The sequence below is a fragment of the Schistocerca nitens genome, chromosome 6 (assembly GCF_023898315.1).
Source record: "Schistocerca nitens isolate TAMUIC-IGC-003100 chromosome 6, iqSchNite1.1, whole genome shotgun sequence".
Lineage (NCBI taxonomy): Eukaryota > Metazoa > Arthropoda > Insecta > Orthoptera > Acrididae > Schistocerca > Schistocerca nitens.
In genome coordinates, this window is record NC_064619.1 from 415138122 (window position 1) to 415157149 (window position 19028).

General features: G+C 42.6%; 1 protein-coding gene across 1 annotated transcript in view; it reads right to left on the minus strand.

Moving 5' to 3' along the window:
- LOC126262968 (acetylcholine receptor subunit beta-like 1) overlaps window positions 1-19028 on the minus strand; it is an 845533-nt gene that overhangs the window by 212219 nt on the left and 614286 nt on the right. The gene's annotated exons all lie outside the window — the stretch shown is intronic.

Here is a 19028-nt window from a genome sequence, read left to right on the forward strand (position 1 = left end):
CCAAGATAGTGTTATAGGCCCTCTGGTGTTCCTTATCTATATAAACTATTTAGGAGACAATTTGAGGAGCCCTCTTAGGTTGTTTGCAGACGATGCTGTCATTTGTCCTCTAGTATAGTCATCAGAAGATCGAAACCAAGTTGCAAACCGATTTAGAAAAGATATCTATATGGTGCGAAAACTGGCAATTGACATTTGACGGGTTCCACTTGTTAGCCGTGCTTTCTGAGGAAATTGCAGGGTGTTATGAGGTGGCACGATGCGGTGCATATTTGTGGTTCAGAAGTACGGCCGGCCGGTGTGGCCGAGCGGTTCTAGGTGCTTCAGTCTGGAACCACGCGATCACTACGGTCGCAGGTTCGAATCCTGCCTCGGGCATGGATTTGTGTGATGTCCTTAGGTTAGTTAGGTTTAAGTAGTTCTAAGTTCTAGGGAACTGATGACCTCAGATGTTATGTCTCATAGTGCTCAGAGCCATTTGAACCATTTGAAGTCGAATTTGGAACATATGTGAAGAGAGTCCGACTGCTACAGTGATGACGGTGTTGTCAAACTGATGACTTGTTTATCCTCGCCTCGTATGTCAGGGCGAGACTGGTAAGCCTTGTCTAAACTATTTAGTTAGTACTAAGGTAAACGGCGTTGATCCAAGTATGACTACAATTCTTTCCAATAATGATATAATTGCGTCATGCAGTGAGACCGCACGTTGCGTCACACCGGGACTGCGATGACTATAGTATCGGTTGATGGGCACTCCCCACAGCGACCTCGAGTTGTCATAGGAGATGTCTAAGACGGCTTGAAGGGATCTTTAATGACCATATTTGGTGTTTGTTAGCTGTGCTGGGGGTTTTAAAAACAGGAATGCTTACGGAAGCAATGATTTATGTTTGACACCAAAAGTTTAATTTATCTTGTCCATCTCATTTTATCTACCTTCGTTGTGTTACGAATGCAAGGAGACAAGTTGATGTGTGCAGGACCTATCTTATAAGCTTTACTAAGCCTTTCCAGTAGTCTCCAACACGAATTGAAATTACAGTTAGTGTCTTCCACCGCGTCAGATTCGGCTGCAAGTTCCGTAACATTTGATATAACAGTGTGTTTCAACAATTACGCATCAATAATTCTCGTAATTATGAATGTTATTATAGCCTAGAGGAGTCGTTAGTGTGAAATAGCCGTGAAATTAACTACGAGCAAAATGGGCCAACTATGAGGCACTGCATAAAAATTCCGACCCATGCTCACATAGGGTTATTTCTTCTTGTTACTTTGGTTACTCTCTGCCTACCCTAAAAACTGAGCTCGCTCATCAGACGCTTATCGCTTTTGGAAATTGGAAATTTGTGGTAAGGTCGTATGGGACCAAACTGCTGAGGTCATGGGTCCCTAAGCATACACACTACTTAACCTAACTTAAACCAACGTACGCAAGGGACAAAACACACTCATGCCCTAGGGAGGACTTGAACCTCCGACGGGGGAAGCCGCACGGACCGTGACAAGGCGCCTCAGACCGAGCGGCTACACCGCGATTATCGCTTATATTGACAAAGGCTGTTATATTTCTATATATGTAATGTTAAATGTATTTTATAAGGGTGTGTCACTGTCTTTAGGTATAGTATTGTTTTATTCTTTTCCTATGTCCTATTCCTATTCTTTCTTTCTGTCTATCGCAACTAAGAGTCAGTTAACGATAGTAGGATGTGAGATTGTGAAGACCCTTTGGTTTTTATAAAGTGAATTACAGTTCTGCTTAATAATGACATATTACTGGCAGTACTTTTTGTTCCTTGTTTCAGATTCTCATCAAAACTGCTTCCCCATTCATGTTATCAGAAGCTGGAATCGAACATGCACTGCAATGATTCATTTGTTTAATTTTCTTTGCAGACTTTGAGTCCCGTTTTTGGGCCATTGCGAAAGCTTTCCTTGCGTGGTTTGATATTCTGATTTTTAAGTATATGTCATTTTGAGGCTATGAAATTTCTTTCTGGACGTTCACGTTATGAAATCAGTATTATGTTGCCTCTTCACTTGTATTATTATGTGCAAAAGATAGTGCCAATAAAACGTTTCATAAGGAAAATCCGTTACTTAATCATAATGTTAATGGCATCTGGCGACACTAGAGAAGCAGTTTGCTTCCAATGAATGAGTTTCTTAGTATGCAGCTCGCTGAAGGCAAAAAAATTAGCTACGATAGCTGCTGAAGAGGGGAAATGGGCAAATAACTTCCCCTGCTCTTTATTTATGGTGTTCGAGCTGCAGACGGTGCATGTGGATATTACTCGTAACTAAGTTTTACACCCAAATCGTAGTTACACAAATGCGAATAAAACTCACTGGTCTGTATTAGGTATTTCTGTTCGCTGTCAGCGTGGTGGCAGCCGTTATCGGTGCATCTTTGCAGTGCGAGCTGCCCCAGTGCTAGCCAGCTCAAGTAACACATCTACTGAGCATACGTATTCTGCCTATCGCAAGCCTAATGAAGAAATGGCAACATTGTAGAATATGTGAGACATCCATGTGTCCCTCGGTTTACTTACTGAAGTCCTTCAGAATTGTCCTGGTAAATTCAATCGAAATTTTTTTGTCATTTGTTCTGAATGATTCGAACTTAAGGCATAACATAAGGGTAGGAAATATATGTTTCTGAGTACAGGAAGCTCATTCCAAAAGAAACTACAGCTTACTTCACTATGTACGTTGCGAATTCTCCGTCTTAGCTATCACTGGGAAGACAAGGGAGTGATGCCTGCTGCAGTTGTATGCTACCTTAGCAGTAAAGAGATCATCCTCCAAGCGGAAGACTGCCTTAGATTCGGTTCTTCATTCAATGCAAAAAGATGTTTACATCTTCTGTGAAAGAGCCACTAGCAGGCAGATCGACAATAAGTACAGAAATCTTATGACCTCCTTACCCGTAAGTTTTATCGCTATTGTGGTTCTGTTCCCCGTGGATTTAAAGAGGAAAACCTTGCAGAATTATATACTTGTTAATGACTGATGCTTCTGTCAAATGTGTTCACTTAATTGTGACACGGAATTATTTGTTAACTGAATGATTTGTTAACTGTATTTCGTTGTGCATCTACCCCTACTGCTCATTTGTATATTTTAGTGAGAGTTCTTCGTGTGAAGATGCTTCAGTAAGTCTGGGGACTGAATGTAGACACAGACCATTTCGAAGCCGAAGGTACATATTAACATGATAATTCGTCACAAGCTGCGATACTTTGTTTTGTTAAAAAAAAGTTTTTCGTAAAGTTTACCACGATAAGTTGTAATTTTTTGCAAGCTAACTGCGACAGGGTAATTCACTGTACCCTGCAGGAAACCCGTGTTCTGGCAACCTCTGAGCACGAGATGCTTCACATATAAGATTTGTAAGATGGAGTGAGAAGAGATCATGAGACTCCTTTGAGCTTATGAGCGCAGCACCCGCAGCCATTAGGCTGCCGTCTGGATAATTGGATTGGTCGGCAATCGGATGAAGCACTTCATTGGCGATCAAAATCATGCACAAGACTCCCACTCAGAAAGAAAGACTAAAAATTCAGTTCTTGCTGAGAGCGCTCTGTAGAACGACTTCCATCCAAGACTCGACATGCCAGGATATTTCAGCCAAGAGAGGGACTTTGACTTTTGGCTCTGAGAGGCAGCAGCCTTCTGTTAGGCCAGACGACTTAGAATTTTGCAACTACCACTCGCAGGCACCGGTAACGCTAAGTACGGTGAGCAGAAGCAATTTTCGCAAACCTAGTTGTGGTAGGCCTGCGAAGACTTCGGTTAATGTTAGGATTTTCACATTTTTATTTCAGTTAGGCTTTATTTCAACATGCTATCAGTCTAGGCAGTAGATGCATGCAGGATTCTTTCTGTTCTCTTTCCTTTCTTCTTGATTAGCAATTGGTAGTCACCGTGCAGCTTCTGCAAACTTAGTTGCTTTTCCAGATGCGTGCTAATTCTAACTTCTTCATTCTATTTCCGTTCTCCGACCCTTGCGAACGTGTTAATATTTTAATTAAATTATAACCAGTGTTAGTAACGGTCCTCTATAATTTGTGCCCTTCGTGTTTAATCCGAAGTCTACAAGAAATTGTAACATACAAAGTTTTATAGTGACCATTGTTTGATTCAGTACTTTGATAAATTATCTCTATCATCTTTGTGGGGTATAACACACGTGTTTCATATGTTTTAGGGCCACCCCCGTTTAAGTAATTCAGTTAATTAAGTTATCCAATATGCAACACCCGTAATTAAATTCACATGATACTATGGGACGCGATATGTTTGGCGGGTAGATCACCCGATGTCACTCTACATCCTCAGGAGTATATCGACTGCCCAGTGTAGTTCAAATGGCTCTGAGCACTATGGGACTCAACTGCTGAGGTCATTAGTCCCCTAGAACTTAGAACTAGTTAAACCTAACTAACCTAAGGACATCACACACATCCATGCCCGTGGCAGGATTCGAACCTGCGACCGTAGCGGTCTCGCGGTTCCAGACCGCAGCGCCAGAACCGCGCGGCCACTTCGGCCGACGCCCAGTGTAGCTTCAGAAGTTTTAACAGGAATTCTGCCAGAGCCTGGTGCCTTGTCCATCCTTAGTAGCCGTAGTTGACACCACCTCCGACAGCATTACGTAATTACCGGCCAACCAGAAGCCGTCTGTGGGCTATACAAGGCCACAGCAGCAGCAGTTTAGACCGTCACTTGCTCCTGTAGAAGACGGCGGAGGTAATCGTCGAAAGCTCTAGGTTTTACCTTGAACTGGCGCAACAAGAAGTCCGAGAATGTTTAATACAACAGTGCCGTCGCGAAAGACACGTTCTCACGATGTTAGTTTATCCAACAGCTGTCATTACAGCCAAACAGTGCCATATGTAGAAACTGAAATCTGAAATGTGGGATAAACTCAACTGGACGGGACCTACTGCGTCATGATCACTCACTGAGAGCGTGGTCTAACGGATGAAATTACTGAAAACTACGTTTGTCGTCTCCCAGTGGCTGTCCAGAGCGCGCAGTTATAATGAAGCATTGCCTTTCCCGGCCTGTGATTGACTAGTATCCGAGAATAGATGCTCCAGAAAGGCCTCTTGCTAAGTTGTGGTTATACAGTCGGGGCGAACGTGCGCGGAGAAAGACGTAAATAGTGCGAGCACGTGCTGTAAGTAGTACAGAGTTTAGTTACATTTTGTTACCCCGCCCAGTTAGCCGCGCGGTCTTACTCGCTGCTTCCCCAGCGGGAAGGCGTGCCGGTCCCCAGCACGAATCCGCTCGGCGGATTAGTGTCGAGGTCCGGTGTCCCGGCCAGCCTGTGAATTATTTTTAAGGCGGTTTTCCATCTGCCTCGGCGAATGCGGGCTGATTCCCCTTATTCCGCCTCAGTTACACTATGTCGGCGATTGCTGCGCAATCATTGTCTCCACGTACGCGTACACCATAATTACTCTACCACGCCAACATTTGGGGTTATACTCGTCTGATATGAGGCGTTCGTGGGGGGTGGGGGGTGGGATCCACTGGGGGCTCAACCGCACAATAACCCTGTGTTCAGTGTGGGGCGGTGGTGGGCTGGGTGGCTTGCTGTGGCCTGTTGTGGGTTTGTGAACCACGACGGAACGAAGCCTCTCGGTCGTTTCTAGGTCCCCGATTCAATAGTCAGTACACAATACCTTTGTTAAAACTGCGTGTGATTTATTCAAATTGATCGTGAACACAAGTCGCACACATTCCACAAGGATCTGTCTTGTGTTTAATAAAGGATGTTGGCATCGCTAGAAAAATGTTTGAATTTTCATCGCCAGTAGCCAAGCACCCTACCACTTATTAGTAGCGATCGTCTTTGCGATCAAAGTGAGAGCTAGCAACCAATATACGACCATGCGATATCTTCTGTTCAAGGTGCTATGTATGTGTGAATGTCCAGATGCAACGCCTCTGTGAAATGTTCTGCTGTTGCAACAAGCCGACATCATCACGTTTTCGGCAGTGATGACGACGCGACCCGCTTACAACCCCCCCCCCTCTCTTCCTCCTTGATAGTGAGCCGTAGTCCCTCACTGACGAACTATACAAGATGCTACTGTCCCATCGTGCGCGTCCGTTTCTGTATCTATAGTGTGCAGTAGGCAACACGTATCTACAGCAAAACGATGTACCACCTCTATGTTCCCAGACTGTGTAAGCACTTGCCCGCGAAAGACAAAGGTCCCGAGTTCGAGTCTCGGTCCGGCACACAGTTTTAATCTGCCAGGAAGTTTCATAACAGCGCACACTCTGCTGCAGAGTGAAAATCTCATTGTGTAAGAATAGTTTGAGGGACATGACTCAACAGACTTCCATCAGTCCTGTGCACCACATCTTCGATGTCAGCAAGTTAGATGTAAGCAGTACGTCACTGTTAGGTGCGGGAGATGGCTGGGCGGCTACAGACGAGGGTGGTTCCCGAGCGCTTTCAGAGTCTCTTGGAGTCCATGCCACGTCGTCATCAGGGCGAAAAGAGAAGCCGCAACCTACTGCGCAGGTTTCTATTTCAAGTGCTCATTAGTGTTTACTATTATTATTAGTTTTATGTTGATAATTAACAAACATGACTAGTGTTTCTGTCTGTGGTGGTAAGTGAATCACCCAACAAAAAAAGACTATCTTTAAAAAATGACGGAAATTGAATAGGAAGAGTGTATTCCCTATTCACCACGCAGCGTTTCAGCCGATTTGCAGCACAGCGATCGGGAGATAATCTCGCGCAGGTGGAGATCACCACGGCCGGCAGAGCTGCAGCCATACGGAGAAAATCAGCGTTAGACACGGCGTGGTGGCCAGGAAAGCGACCGGAAGCTATGCCTTTATTCCAAGCCGCTGCACGAGAAAGGTTTCCAGCTGGCAATACGCAGCGTTAAAAGGGCTGAAAGGTGAACCACTCTTATGTGTGTAGCTACTCCGGTTACAGCGGTAAAAGAGTATGCGAGGTGGAGAGATTCATCATCTATCCGTGTTCCTCTTACATTTTCTACTCTGATTACGGCAGTAAAAGTGTGTGTGAGGCAGGGAGATTCATTACGTATCCATGTTCCAATCAATTTTTCATAGAAAGTAAGTTACAGTAAAAACATGTTTCTTCTCAGTCAATAACAATATCCAAATTAAATGATAATTAAATAGACACCCTAGCTGCAAACAAGCGTTGATATACTTCACTGGGGACATGTTGAAATTGTGTGCCCCGACCGGGACTCGAACCCGGGATCTCCTGCTTACATGGCAGACGCTCTATCCATCTGAGCCACCGAGGACACAGAGGATAGTGCGTCTGCAGGGACTTATCCCTTGCACGCTCCCCGTGAGATCCACATTCCCAACATGTCCACACCACCACATTCGTAGTGCGCCTAATAGATGTTTGCCCATCATACTCATTACTCGTGGCAGATTAATCTACCAAGTTCCGTACGAGTTCGGGCATAGCGTGTGCGTTGACACAAGAAGGTCAATGGCCGGGAAGCCATGTTTTAACTATATATGACGGTAGTATCTGTTCCCGAAAGAACACATACCGTGGATGCCCATGCAGCTTTGCTAGAAATGAAATGATAATTAAATAGACACCCTAGCTGCAAATAGGCGTTGATATACTTCACTGGGGACATGTTGAAAATGTGTGCCCCGACCGGGACTCGAACCCGGGATCTCCTGCTTACATGGCAGACGCTCTATCCATCTGAGCCACCGAGGACACAGAGGATAGTGCGTCTGCAGGGACTTATCCCTTGCACGCTCCCCGTGAGATCCACATTCCCAACATGTCCACACCACCACATTCGTAGTGCACCTAATAGATGTTTGCCCATCATACTCATTACTCGCGGCAGATTAATCTACCAAGTTCCGTACGAGTTCGGGCATAGCGTGTGCGTTCACACAAGAAGGTCAATGACCGGGAAGCCATATTTTAACTATATATGACGGTAGTATCTGTTCCCGAAAGAACACATACCGAGGATGACCATGCAGCTTTGCTATAAATGCAAGGGATAAGTCCCTGCAGACGCACTATCCTCTGTGTCCTCGGTGGCTCAGATGGATAGAGCGTCTGCCATGTAAGCAGGAGATCCCGGGTTCGAGTCCCGGTCGGGGCACACATTTTCAACATGTCCCCAATGAAGTACATCAACGCCTGTTTGCAGCTAGGGTGACCATTTAATTATCATTTCATTTCTAGCAAAGCTGCATGGGCATCCACGGTATGTGTTCTTTCGGGAACAGATACTACCGTCATATGTAATATCGAAACTGATATCCCGCCATTATCTGTGCATTGTTCCAGGGGTAAAGGGAACCAAAAAGAAATTCAGAAAAGCGGTTTAAGTTCAGGGAGAAGGAGAAACGAGGGTGAGGTTTGCTGATGCTGTTGTAATTCTATAACAGTTAGCAAAGGATTTACAGCAGTTGAACGGAGCAGATAGTGCCTTGAAAATAGGTTATAAGATGAACTCCATTAAAAGTAAAATAAAGGTAAAGCAATGTACCCGAATTAAATTACGCGATGCTAAGAGAGAAAATGAGAGACTAAAAGTAGTAGATGAGTCTTGCTTTTTGGGCAGCAATTTACTGATGACGGCAGAAGTAGCAAGGATATAGAATGCAGAAAAGCTATAGCAATAAAAGAATTTCTGAGAAACTGGTTGTTAACATCTAATATAAATTTTAGTGTTAGTGAATGTATATACAGGGTGACAATAATTGAACTATATGAAAAAAGAACGTAAATTAGTTACAACTGAAACGTCCCCTTATGAACAATTTATACACTACTGTGCTTATACTGACACACAATATTTTTAGCGCAACGCAATCTGACTTTCAATAATCTCTACAAGAGAATGGCCCTGACTAACATTAACCTGTACTTTTCACAAATCACTTACCTCACAAAAATCTTCGCTGCTCAAGCTACTGCAATACAGCGAGCGCCACTACTGCCAGCTAAATAAAAGATTCAAACTATCGAAGGCACTAACTACTGATAGGGATAGTTAGCAAATGAAAAATATTAATAGAGAACAAACAATGTATTTACCTTGATATCATCATATATAAATATAGCAGTTCATGACAAATTTCAAAACTCCGCCATCTCTCTCCCCACATCCACCACTGCTGGCGGCTCACCTCCAACTGCGCAACGCTACGCGCTGTTCACAGCCAGCTGCCTAACACTACAATGGCGAGTATTACAACAATAAAAAGCAGCCACAGACTGCACACAGCACAGCCAGTGATTTTCATACTGAGGTGGCGTTACCAATAAAAAAACCTAAACAGCCTACTTACACAACCTACGGAATACACACACTTTATTCAACATGTAAACGTCACTACAGATATTCGGATTCAGGTTATGACATGTTCGATATGCCAGCCATCATTGGCGATGATGTGGCGCAGACGAATAGCAAAATTCTGCATGAACCACTGAAGTGTCGAAACATCGACGCTGTCGATGACCTCCTGAGTGGCTGTTTTCAGCTCAGTAAAGGTTTTAGGGTTATTACTGTACATCTTGTCTTTAATTATAGACCCACAAAAGGAGTCGCATGTGATCAGATTCGGAGAATGTGGCGGCCAATCGAGGTCCATGCCAGTGGCCTCTGGGTACTCCAGAGCAAGAATGTGGCCCCCAAAGTACTCCTCCAGGACGCCAAACACTCTCCTGCTTCGATGGGGTCGAGCTCCGTCTTGCATGAACCACATCTTGTCGAAATCAGGGTCACTTTGAATAATGGGCATGAAATTATCTTCCAAAACCTTCAAGTACCGCTCGGTAGTGACTGGACATTGCACACCACACAGTCACCCGTTGAGGGTGAAGAGACTTCTCGATCGCGAAATGCGGCTTCTCAGTCCCAGAAATGCACCAATTGTGCTTATTGACGAACCCGTTCAAATGTAAGTGGGCTTTGTCGCTAAACCAAACCATATATGCGCATTATAATTCCCATCATGCTCCGCGGCCAACAGTACAGCTTGAACGTGTTAATGCAAACCGCTCAGAAGTTAGGACAAGTTTATTTCATATAGTTCAATAATTGTCACCTTGTACGTTGAGTATAGCCTATCACAGAAGAGAAACGCGGACAATGAGCAGTTGACACAAGAAGAGGATATTTGCTGCTACAGAAGGGTGATGAAGACTACGTGAGTAGGAAAAGTAACTAATGGACACACATTGAATCGAATCGGGGAGGAAAAAAAATATGTCACAGATTGACTAAATGGAGGGATCAGTTGATAGAAGACAGCTTTAAGGCATCACGGAATCAAAAATTTAGTAATGGAGGAAAGTATGTTCGGTAAAAATACTTGAAGAGACGAAGAAGTAAACACAGTAAGTAGACTAAAACAGATGTTGGTTGAAGCAATTATTCGGAGATGAAGAGGCTTGCACAGGACACCGTAGCACGCAGAACTGCATCAAACCAGTCGTTGGACTGAAGACCACAACAACAAAATCCTTGCGATTGGTACACGTATTGCAAGGGCTTACTCTATTGCCGCCTTCGGAAGCTAAACGTAACAGCGTACTACAATGTCTACGAATATTTGTTAAAATTTCTACCGAACAGCTTGCTCAACTCACATTTAGGAGAACGACGATTCAAAACACTGTTCGCCCTTGGCGATTTACAGTTTGTTTCCCTATATCGTTTAGGGCAAGCGCCAGGATGATGGCCTCGAAAGGTACAACACTAGTTTCCTTCCACATCCTTCCTCGCTTTCGTGTTGATGCACCGTCTCTCATGGCCTCTTTGTTAATGGGATATTAAAATCCAACTTTTCCTCCTTCTATCGAATAGCGTTCACTGTTTCTTCTACGCTTCTCCCTTTCTTTGAGAATCATTCAGTCTCTGGTGTTTGTCAATGTGTCATGTTCTATAGATAGTAATGTTATCACAAAAGCATTACTCGCTACATACGATTCTTACGAAAAATGAACAGGAATTAAGAAACTATAGCACGGGAAATACGACTCGCTCACCTCACACATACTTTCCAGTTCGAGGATGCAGATACGGTCTTCGTACGCTTCCGAAACCGAATGACAGATGAGAATAGTTCGGAAGGAAAGAAGAACGATTGTAGTTTAACAATGACTTGGCGACGACGTCAGAGATGAATAAAATATTCTATCTAGAGAAGGATATGACAGAGAGTGACTGAACAGTTCAGTGATAGGTATGTCCTCATCAGAATCGACAGAAAACCAACACCGATAACAATAACTCAGGTACACATGCCAACGACCCAAGCAAAAGATGAAGAGATACAGAAGGTATATGATGGTACTGGACTGTAATTGAGTATGGAGAGGGACATGAAAATCTAGTAGTAATGGGAGACTGAAATGCAGTTGTCGGAAAAGGAGTAGAAGAAAGAGTTTTGGGAGAATATGGGCATGGTACTAGGAATGAGAGAGAAGAAAGACTAATTGAGTTCTGCAGTAAATTTCAGCTAGTAGCAGCGAATACACTATTCAAGAATGACAAGAGGAGGAGATATACTTTAAAAAAGTCGGAATGTAAGGGAAGATTTCAGTTAGATAACACAATGACCAGGCAGCGATTCCGAAATCATTCTTATTATCCAGGAGCAGATATGTGCTCAGATCACAATTTAGTAATGATGAAGAATAGGCTGAAATTTAAGAGAGTAGCCCAGAAGAATCAATGTGCAAAGAAGTGGGATATGGAAGTACCAAGGAATGAGGAGAAACGCTTGAAGGTCTCTGAGAATGCAGATTACGCGACAAAGAATAGCTCAGCAGGTAGGTCAATTGAGGAGGAATGTATCTCAAAAAAGGGAAATGACAGAAGCTGGAAAGCAGAACATAGGTACAAGGAAAATAACTGCGAGAAACCATGGGTAACAGAAGAAACACTTCAGTTGATCGGTAAAAGAAGGAAATACAAAGCGAAGTAGCTACATGAAAAATGTGAATAAATCGAAAAAGAAATAATTGTCAGAAGGAATGACTGAGCTTATGGAATAGTCAAAACTACCTTCGGTGAAAGTAAAAGCAAGGAAGGTAACGTTAAGGATCCAATGGGAATGTTGACTGTAAAATGCAGAGGAGAGAGCAGATAGGTGGAAAGACAACACCAAAGGCCTCTATGAGGGGAATGACTTTTGTGATGATGTGGTAGAACAAAATGAGTCGATACAGAAGAGATAGGGAATACAGTATTACAATCAGAATTTAAAAGAGCTTTCGAAGACTGAATATCAAAAAAGTCAGCAGGGATGGATAACATTCCATCAGAATGTCTAAAATCATTGGGGGAAGTGGCAACAAAACGACTGTTCACGTTCGTGTGTAGAATGTATGAGACTGGCGATATACCATCTGACTTTCGGAATAGCATCATCCACACAGTTCTAGCCGGTCGGTGTGGCCGAGCGGTTCTACGCGCTTCAGTCTGAAACCGTGTGATCGCTCCGGTCGCAGGTTCGAATACTGCCTCGGGCATGGATGTGTGTGATGTCCTTAGGTTAGTTAGGTTTAAGTAGTTCTAAGTTCTAGGGGACTGATGACCTCAGATGTGCTCAGAGCCACACAGTTCTGAAGATTGCAATAGTCGACAAGTGCGATAATTATAGCACAATCAGCTTATCAGCTTAACAGCCCATGCATCAAAGTTTCTGACAAGAATACTATACAGGAGAAAGGAAAAGAAATTTGAGGGTCTGTTAGATGATCAGTTTGGCTTTAGGAAAGGTAAAGGCACCAGAGAGCCGGGTCTGACATTGCAGTTGATACTGGATCCAAGATTGAAGAAAAGTAAAGACACGTTCATAGGACATATCGACTTGGAAAAAACGTTCGTCAATGTAAAATGGTGCAAAATGTTCGAAGTTCTGAGAAAAAATGGGGTTAGTCTATAAGGAAAGAAGGGTAGAACATCTACAAGAATCAAGAGGGAACAGTAAGACTGGAAAACAAAGAACGAAGTGCTCTGGTTAAAAAGGGTGTAAGACGGGGGTATAGTCTTTCGCTCCTAGTATTCAGCCTATACATCGAAGAAGGAATGACAGAAATTAAAGAAAGTTTCGAGAGTGGAATTAAAATTCATGGTGAAAGGATATCAACGATAAGATTCGCTGACGACATTGCTACCCTCAGTGAATGTCAAGAAGAATTCTAGGATATGTTGAATGGAATGAACACTCAAATGAGTACGGAATATAGATTGAGAGTAATTGAAGAAAGACGAAAGGAATGAGAAGTAGCAGAAATGAGAACAGTGAGAAACGTAATATCAAAATTGATCACGAAGTAAGTGAAGTTTAGGAATTCATCTACCTTGGCAGCAAAATAGTCCATCGACGGACAGGGCAAGGAGGACATGAAACATGGACTGTGACAATAGCGGAAAAGACGATAGTCGAAGCATTTGAGATGTGGTACAGAAGAGTACTGAAAACTAAGTGGACTGATACAGTAAGGAATGAGGAGGTTCTCCACAGAAATGTCGAGGAACAGAATATGTGGAAAACATCGCAAAGAAGAAGGGACAGGGTGATGGGACATTTTTGAAGGCATCAGGGAATATCTTCTATGGTACTAGAGGGAGTTGCAGAGGGTAAAAACTGTAGAGGATGACAGGTATTAGAATACATCCAGCAAATAATTGAGGACGTAGGCTGCAAGTTCTAATCTGAGTTGAAAAGCTTGGCGTCTGCATGTTTTCGGCAAGCTAAAATAACATCCGCGAGAAAAGTGATTTTCCAATGCTGAGGCCGTCCACACAGAGGTTCTAGAATGGCTCGTAGCCAGGGAGTAATTGAAGGATTGGTAGAACTTTCCGATTGTTGTTTTCAGGGGGTTTGTAACTATGTTGTAAAATAGCGTCATGTATGTGTGACACTTTGAAGTGTAGTTCAGAACCCAGAACAGGTTACGTGGCCTGCCTTAATGAAGTGTAACTTTCTTTCTGAAGTCCCCTCATACAGCTCTTTTAGACTCATTATGGTGAGTAAAGAAATGTTTTGATATAATGAAGCTCAAGTAAAAGTACAATTAGATCCAAAGTCTAGTTAGATGCTAAACATTATTGGGCGTATTGGTTAGCATTGGTCTCGTTAGGAATAATGGGATCAAGAAGTACGACGACCACGATTTCAACACCTTGCAATCTGTCTCGTTTTCCATATTACGCTATTCCCTACCACCTGTATCAGCCGACAGAGCTTAAACACTCAAAGCATGTCAGTTGTTCTACATATCCATAAACGTACCAACAATCCATTTTTCCTTCATCTTCACATGATTTCCCAGGTAGTTTTAATTTCCCTTACAGACCGTAAAATTACTCCTAATATCTGAACGGTATCCTACCCCCAACCACCCTTTCCCAATGAAGCCTCCATCTGAACTTGGTCCTGCCCTTTCAGAATCTTCTGTACCGGACAATGCCCTCGTCCTATCTCTTGGCACAGTGTTTGTTAATGGATGTCAGACCATTACTCCTGAAAAACAAATATCGTCAGATACCCCAAACAATGTTTGGTGCTGTGGGTGGACCTTGTGCCTACTTAGCTGGCAACCCTAATTGCTTGTGATTTGTGCGGGCAGCCTCCTTAATTGCAGAAGATATTCGAGGGCTGCCGCGGCACACTCGACCACCACACGGCGACCGAAGCGCGAGAACTTGTTGCTGGCGCCACGAACCTCTTTCTTACGCCAGTCAAGAAAAAGGAAGCAATACCGAACCTCTTTCTTACGCCAGTCAAGAAAAAGGAAGCAATACCGAACGTAATCTGGTGCAGAGGGCTGCACTTAGTGCAAGCGCACGGGCCCTAGGCAGCCAGTTCACTCCGCATGAGATACCTGGGCCAAGCGTAGAATGCTTAGGGATTCCTTCAAACAGGAATTCACTCTGGAGCCGCCGCAACGAAAATGCCATGTCTTATGTCAGTGACCAGCTAGTAGACTTGTAAGATTTTTTGTCTTTGTTTCTACCCCGCACATGACCGTGTTACATTACACCGCTACTCTGAAACTGAACTGTCCTTCTGGGATTTTAACTAGTACCGTACCTGAGTGTACAGAACTTTAGACTGTGTCGTCAGGACTTTAATAGGCTATCGTTGTGCACTGTGCATTTACTAGTTAACGGCAATTTCTAGCAGTGTTGCATTCTTCTTAAGGGCCTTCAGCCTTAGGCAATATTTGTGTTTGCCGGCCGGAGTGGCCGAGTGGTTCTAGGCGCTTCAGTCAGGAACCGCGCGACCGATGCGGTCGCAGGTTCGAATCCTGCCTCGGGCATGGATGTGTGTGATGTCCTTAGGTTAGGTAGGTTTATGTAGTTCTAAGTTCTAGGGGACTGATGACCTCAGAAGTTAAGTTCCATAGTGCTCAGAGCCATTTGAATATTTGTGTTTATTCGTTCTTCCACAAGCAGTGACTGCCTCGTCCAGGCCTTCGGCCTCCATATAAATGTAATTGTTCTTTCACTACTGGAGAAGAGACTTTCTTTTCAATCCTGTTTCTTCCTTATTCAAGAAGTAATTGTCTTAGTCATATTGTAATACATCTGAACAATTTCTTGTCCGCCAGACAAGGCGGACACAATATTTAGCACCTGACTAAAGTTTTGAATGACATTTGATTAACATAAAAAACTTCAAGTGCTTTTGGGAGGGTTTATATTAGACTGAAAATGAGACGACCCCCTACTGATTGTTTGTAACATTTCTTTGCTCTGGGTTAGGTTTCAGTCACTGCATATCGTAAGTCATGTTCAGAGTTAATTCACTTCCTCGCTTTTGGCTTCATTGCTATAATAATCGAAAAAATACATTGTCATTTACTAGGTTAAGCGAAAAGAAGCAGTATTCTTAAAGATGTGTGTAATAGAGATGGACAAAACCCACCAGTTTTTTGCAAAATGTTGCCAGTTCCGTTTCAACGCGGTCCCCTGTCAGTGTGCCGTGGTTAGGAGCCTAAGAAATTACAATTTGGCCAGCATTTCATAATTTGAAAACATTCCTTCATTCACTGAAAACCATGTTAGATTTACTTTTCGATTTTCCAAACATAGACAAGTTGCTTATAGAATTTATTGCTCTGTTACGACTGGATGGACAGCAAAAGACATAAACAGAAGAGTACCAAGCCACTCCAAATATTTCCACAGTGAATAAATATATCTAGATGCGATTTTCGCCAAATTATAGCGAATTTCCTGACGTTTGCAAGCAATCTTTATCGTTTATGTTAAGAGAATTACGACAGCGACTTCATTTTTTTAATGGAACTATATGCTTTTTTCTGTGGCATTTAAAAAAGCTTCTAAGAGAACTTCAAGGTACGGTTCGAGTGTTTATTATCTCGGCTTGAATGCCAAGATCTCAAAATGTTGACCTTTAGGACTGCTACACCCTATAAAGTAAATTCTGGAGAAACAATATTGAGCTATGAATTTCATCTGGTGATAACGGTAGTGCGGCTGGTCCCGGCGGAGCTTCGAGTCCTCCCTCGGGCATGGGTGTGTGTGTTTGTCCTTAGGATAATATAGGTTAAGTAGTGTTTAAGCTTAGGGACTGATGGCCTTAGCAGTTAAGTCCCATAAGATTTCACACACATTTTTTTGATAACGGTAGTGCAGGCCCATGCTATAAGACATTTCATGCCTTAGAGAGTCGTCACTGTTTCCTAATAGACCTCTTGTTTTAATTTTCGCCACACGTAAAGGGGTACAAGTGTTAAGTTCTGTGAATGTGCAATCCATTTTGCGTTTCCTGAACGACCGTTCAAATGCTCTCCAAAACTTTAAGGCTTATCATAACACTAGAGGCACGTTTGTCATGACGGTACCACACTGATTGCCTTATATGCCGTGGGATGTCTTTCAATTACTGCTACAACAGCATATCTTAGGAAGCCGAGATACTCGAGTGTATTTAGATTCCCACCGATATAACAGGGCCGAATGATGCAGGTCTTGAAAAACACGCACCAAACTATGTAGACCTATAACTTTATTCACATCCACTTCTTTCAGTCAGCGTAGATTCTCAACCGACTATCAGTTCTTATTGCGAAGACTGATTTGCCCATGGTTTGCAAACGATGCTTCTTTCTTAAACGAGGTTTTGTATAGATATGTCACATCACTTTGCACTTTTCATAGATTACATTCGGAGAGCTGTAACCGTTTTTGGAAATCGTTGCCGTGAAGCTACAGATGCAGCAAAATGTGAAAAGGTTGAAATGCAATGGAATGTAGTGTTCGTAAAACACTAGTCTGTTTGATCCCTGTCGTACTTCAGAGATGGCTCCTATTGGCATTTGCATTGTGTGTTATTTTCTGCTAAAATGTTTGTTTCACTTCTTTCATCAGTTGCTCTTCTTTTTTCTTGGCGTATTTTATTCATCTAGATCCCACACTTCTAATTCCTACAAAGTTTTTTTTAAATATAACGTTACAAATAGTGGGCGCTTCGCACAATCTGGGTACTTTTCAGCATAAAACCGAAACGCTGCTCAAATAGTCTGGCGATATTCTCCATAAACGATAGTCACTTTTTCGACTGTCTTATACATTGAGAATGTCTCAATACCTTTAGAAGCAAGTTATCTGATTGCAGAACACAGACGATGGTCTTCAAGCCCATGTAAACACAAGCTGTATACCTGGTTTACCTGCCAGCTTACATTTGAGATGGCAGGGCACACGTTTGTGGAACCTCTTCTTCTGACAGCGTGGCAGTTGTTTACGACGTTGTTCTCTTGATACTGTATGATTAAGTCCCGTACACATTATGTCAGTGAAGTCCTCTTAGTGGCTCATTTCAAAAGACATTGAAAAAAGTATATTGTTCCATCAGACAAAAAGAAGTCGGTGTCGACTCGGCGACTATAAGCGATAAAAATTACTTGAGAACGCCAGGAAATTCGCCATATTGTCCACTATAACTTGGCAAAAGCAGCACCTCAATATCTTGATTCATTCTATATGTATTTATGGTGGCCTGTGTTAATTGTCTCACCTGTATACTCCTTCCACCTTTCAGGTAGTACTGATTTTTCATCTGAGCTGATGTCCATATATCTGCTTTTCTTTTCTCCAAACGGATCTTTAATTTTTCCAAGGGCGTTATTTGTCATTCCCCTAGTTATGTATGCTTTTATATTCTGCTACGCTAGTCAGCTGGGCTTAGATATTTTGCATTTTGTGGCCATCTCATTTTTTAGACGTTCGTATTCCCTGATATATATATATATATATATATATATATATATATATATATATATATATATATATATATATATTAGTTAAACTCAATATTCTCCGTGATACCAAAGCATTTCTACTAGGTCTTGTCCTTTTACCTATTTGATCCCGGCTGCTTTCACTATTTCGTCTCTCAACACACATTTGTCCTCTACTGTATTTCGTTCCCCTGCTGCAGATAATGGACACCGAAGCTTTCTTGGAAACTCTTAGCAGTCTTCTGTTCTTTCAACTTATACAGATCCTTTCTCCTTAATTTCCTATCTCTTAGCAATTTCTTCAGTTTTAATCTACACTTCATAACCAATAAATTGTGGACAGAGTCCACATCCGTCCCAGAAAATGTCTTACAGTTGAAAGTCTGCTTCTGAAATCTCTGTCTCACCATTGTATAATCAATCTGGAACCTTCCGGTGTCTCCACATCTCTTCCACGTAAGAAAACTTGTTTCATAATTCTTAAACTAAGTGTTAGCGCTGATTAAATTACGTTTTGTGAAAAATTGTGCCAGGTGGCTTCCTTTTTCATACCCTTCCCGCCAGTCCAGATTCACCTACAAGTTTTCCTTCTCTTCCTTTTCCTACTATCGAATTCCAGTGACCCATAAGAAATTTTCCAGTCATTAAACCATCTCAATAATTTCTCCTTTCTCATTATACATGTTTTCAATTTCTTCATCATCTGCGATGTTAGTTGGCATATAAAGTT